The 4841-nt window shown below is 38.7% G+C and overlaps 1 pseudogene; it reads left to right on the top strand.

Annotated features, from left to right (window-relative positions):
• Positions 1 to 2368: 2368 nt before the first annotated feature.
• LOC120188357 lies at positions 2369 to 4067 on the top strand (annotated as a pseudogene).
• The last annotated feature ends 774 nt before the right edge of the window (positions 4068 to 4841 follow it).

Here is a 4841-nt window from a genome sequence, read left to right as displayed (position 1 = left end):
AAGCCAATTTCATCTTTTAATGAAGGTATGCATCGATGCACTACCATGCATCAATGCAAATCCTATTCGATGTTTGTATTTAATGGGGATGCATCGATGCACTCCTTATGCATCGATGCATAAATCATATTCGATGTTTTCTATTTAAATTCATGCATCGATGCACTGCATGTGCATCGATGCACCTTAAACAATTCTGGTATTCATCGATGCATCGGTGCACAATGAATGTGCATCGATGCACATTGCCCAGAACTGACATTTTAGCACGTAAATCATCAACTCTTCCCTTAATTCTTCTATTTTAAGCCCCTATTTTGACATTAAACTCACTATAACTTGAACCAACTTATATCCATGTAAATCATCTTTAACCTCAAAATCCTATCTTCTTTATGAGATTCAAGAATCATACCAAATTTTCTATATGTTCTAAATCCAATTCTAACACTTAATCCTCTTAATTAGCTGATGACAAGTCAAATCCAACTTTAGAACTTCAAAAACCTTTCTATAACAAAGTTCATTATAAACCCTTAATAGAAATTCCTTTCTAATTCTATCTCTTTGGTGTTTTAAGCTGATATAAGCTTTCCTTAAGCTTATATAACCCTCAAAGACTCAAATCCAACTTAAAACTTTCAAGAAATCATAAGCTAAATCAAACTTACCTTTGCTCTTGGCTTCCACGTGAAGAAGAAGAAGAAAGGAGAAGAGAATTCTGGAGAATTCTCTCCCTCTCCACGTGTATATAATTCCCTTTTTTTTTCTTAAATGATCAAATGACCATTTACCCTTTATTTCCTTTAATAATTACTGAATAACCTTCATCATATTTCCAAGAAGTCATTGAACTATTAAATTATCCTACTTTAGTCACCAAATTCTGAAACTTTACAATTTGGTCACTAACCCGGTAATGCGGATGTTACAAGTTTATTCTTGAAACTAAAATTTGCAACACTGTTTTGTCTTTTGGTTGAAATGAAAATCGCAACGAGATAATGAGAATCGCAACGCGGAAATGACTATCGCAACGGAAAATCGCAACGCGAAATGACTATCGCGACGAGAGAATCGCAACGCGAAATGAAAATCGCAACGCGAAATGAAAATCGCAATGCGATTTTGGTTTCGCGTTGCGTTTTTTATTTCGCGTTGCGATAGTTATTTCCGCGTTGCGATTTTCATTCTCGAAACTATTCTTCTTCTGCATTACTTCAACCAAAAGACAAAACAAAATACTAACTCACAGGCTAACAGTTTAGCAGTATTGGCAGCAATCGAATGAATTAATAAGAAATCTAAGTGAAATGGTTAATCTATTATTGAAATTACCAGTAAACTTATCATCAATCTCAATATGAAAAACCTAAAATAATGCAAAAATTTCAAAATAAAAATAAAAAAAACTAACCCTCGGAGGTTGATTTTCCATTTCTGAATGATTGTGAGGGATTTTTGACTGTGAATGGTTGTGAGGGATTTCGCCGGCAATGGGGACGGAAATCTTCGGAGATGGGGACGGATTTCGCCGTAGAGAGTGAGAGATGGAGATGGGACTGAGTGTTGTGATTTTGGGTTTGAGGTTATGAGTTGCGATTACTGTGGACGGTTCAGTTTCCGATTTATTAAGAAAAAATTCGTGTTTGGAATTTGAAAAAAAAATACGCGTTAATACGAATGACGCTATGTAAATCGCGTTGCGATAGTCAGAATCACGTTGAGAAAGTCAGTATCTCGTTGCGATTTTGTATTATCGCATTGCGATAGTAAGTATCGCATTGCGATAGTCAGTATCGCAACGACACTGTAGACCATCGCAACGCGAAATGCAACGCGAATTTGCGATAATGGAGATCGCGTTGCGAATTAGCGATCGCATTGCGATTTTGTTGGTCATTTTGGCAAATCCGAAAAAAGTTGATTAAAATCGTATATTATAAGGCATTTTTGATCACTGAGACGATTTTCTCTAAAAAATATCATCCGATTTAAAAAAAAATAAATAAAAACATACATATGATTCTATTAAACACGATACAAATATATATATATTCTTATAAAAAATCATCAAAATCAAATCAAATTACTATCCAACTATCTTACGAAAAAAAACCAAATTGATTGATATTAAACTTTTTGATAACTTTTATATAAAAAATCTTACGCGTAACGCTATAGTTAAGAGAGTCCTATTACACACGGCGAATAGTATGAGTTTGTGTAATGTGAGTGAGTGAGCATTGATTGTCCAATCGCAGTCAACACACATCACTCTCTTATCCCTTCCCTCTCAATCAATGCCCTCACTCCCCACACCCATCGCCCTCTTTTCCATCCTACCCTCCACCCTTCTCGCCACCTGTCCCTTACCAACCCTAAAATCACCCTCACAGAACACAACTCCCGTCCCACGCTCGGCCACTTTATCTCCCCTACTCCCCCAGGTTATCTCTTAACAAACGCACAACATTTTTAGTATTCTTCTCCATCTCTCTTCCAAAAACACTGAAAAACATTTTGAAAAATGGAGAATTATGCTTATAATTCTTATCCAGATTCCGGCGACTCATCGCCGCGATCCCGAGAGATCGAGTTTGAGAATCCGCCGCCGTGGGAGGATCAATCGCAGCAACAATACAAGGCTAAGTTCATGTGTAGCTATGGTGGAAAGATCATCCTCGGCCTCATGATAATCAGTTAGCTTACATCGGCGGGGAGACGATCCTGGCCGTTGATCGGAACATCAAATTCTCTTCCATGATCGCTAAGCTATCCGCTTTTTGCGGCGGAGGCGACGTTTCGTTCAAGTATCAGCTCCCTGGTGAAGACCTCGACTCGCTTATATCCGTTTCTAACGATGATGATCTCGAACACATGATGCACGAATACGATCGGCTTTTTCGAGCCTTGGCTAAGCCGGCGAGGATGCGGCTTTTCGTGTTTCCGGTGACCGGTTCCGTGAATTTCGGTAGCGAAGGTTCGAAATTGGACTGTGAACGGTTCGTTGAGGCTTTTAATTCTGGTCCAACTTCCGGGGGCGAAAAAAACGCAGCGATCCCGCAAAACAAAGTGGATTTCTTGTTTGGACTTGAGAAGGGGATGGCTCCACCTCCGCCGGTTAAAATCCGTGATCCGGTGGCAGAACCAGTGATCCAGTCGCCGCCGCCGCCACCTGTACCGGAAGTCGGGGATGGATCATGCTTTGAATCCGGTGAAATTCAAAGGCAGATACAAGCATTACAGAGGCTCCAAATTCGTGATCAAGAACAGCTTGCAATGTATAGGAAGAAACTGATGACGTCGCCGCTTCTTTGCCTTACACCGGAGAATACTACGCTCAGAAATTACCTGAAAACCACAACCGGTGACCGTACAACAGAAAGTACCGGCGACGGCTGGATTCTGGCCGGATAAACAGATTTCTTCCGGTGGTTTCCCAGCAACCGTTACGGCAGCCCCAGGCCCGCCACCGCCATCGGATCATACTGTTTACATGATCCCAGCACCAGTTCCAGTATCAGCTCCGGCCACCCTCTACCACGTGGCGCCACCCGCCCCGCTGCACCGCACCTGCATCATCAGCACCACAAATGGTTCGATCAGTAACCGGACAAGCCGGTCAAGGCTACTACACCAACGTACAAAGAATGCCACATGATGTTTACAGGGAACAATTGGTTTACAACATGGTGGCGCAACAACAACAACCTCCGCCTCCTACTCAACATCAGCCGATGTCAACCGTACCACAACAGGTGACGAGATCGCCGAGCGGGGGGATACCAGATGCTGGTTACACACACATGGCAGCGTACGATAGGCCTATTTACTATACTGCGCCGGGGGCCATCGTGCCACCACAGTTTCAAGGCGTTGGTGCGGCAGTTAGCGGTGAAAAGCGTGGCACCGTCGACAACAGCGAAGTGGTATACAAAGTTTCACAAGGATCAGTTTAATTAAACTCTAAACTAGGGTAGAAATTGCGATTATATCTGTTAGTTTTATTTGGTATTACGTAGTACTATATCAAGTGTAGAAATCAAAATCTTAGCACGTAATTTCGTTGTGTTTCTTATGCTATGTGGAATTATGACCTTGTGATGATATTTATTTCGATTTAAATTACATGTTTACTTGTTAAATATCATAAACTAGTTTAAATTTATAAGAATTAGGTGCTATATCCTCATCTTCAGAAATATATTATTTAGGAACAATTTTCTTTAATTAATAAACAGTCTAGTATCAGTAAATAATTTCAACACAATTAAAAACATATCCTTAATTAATAAGTTAAAAAGATTGATTATTGTAATCTAACGTTATTTATCATTACATACGTATTTTCTTATATTTCAGTCTCCTGGAACTTAGAGTATATAATTGGTATTATTAGGGATAGACATGCAAGTCAAATCTGATGAGTTTTGATCCTATTTTATAGGATTTAATTTTTTTGGTTAAAAATTTAGAATCAAGTTAGATTTATTAAGAATAAGATCATGTCAAAGTCTAATTTGTAACATGCACGAATTTTTATTTAAAAAATCTAATCATATGAAATTTTCTAAATTCATATAAAAATATGAGACATGTGAAAGAGTATAATATTTGACTCAAATTTAAATAGACTAAAACCATGATCATACCAAGAAAGATGAGATGTATGTATACACATACATAAGATTTTATGAAAATTGGATGCCTTTGTAGGCATGTAATCTTCAAAATTAATTATTAATCAGCTGACAAATCAAATATTAATTCAAGTGTTTTTGTTTGCTCAACCCTCTCTCAAAATAAATTCATCCCAAAACATTGGCAAAGCACAGTCT

This window comes from Hibiscus syriacus, unplaced genomic scaffold (assembly GCF_006381635.1).
Source record: "Hibiscus syriacus cultivar Baekdansim isolate YM2019G1 unplaced genomic scaffold, ASM638163v2 tig00116944_pilon, whole genome shotgun sequence".
NCBI lineage: Eukaryota > Viridiplantae > Streptophyta > Magnoliopsida > Malvales > Malvaceae > Hibiscus > Hibiscus syriacus.
This window is presented reverse-complemented; position numbering and strand designations above follow the sequence as displayed.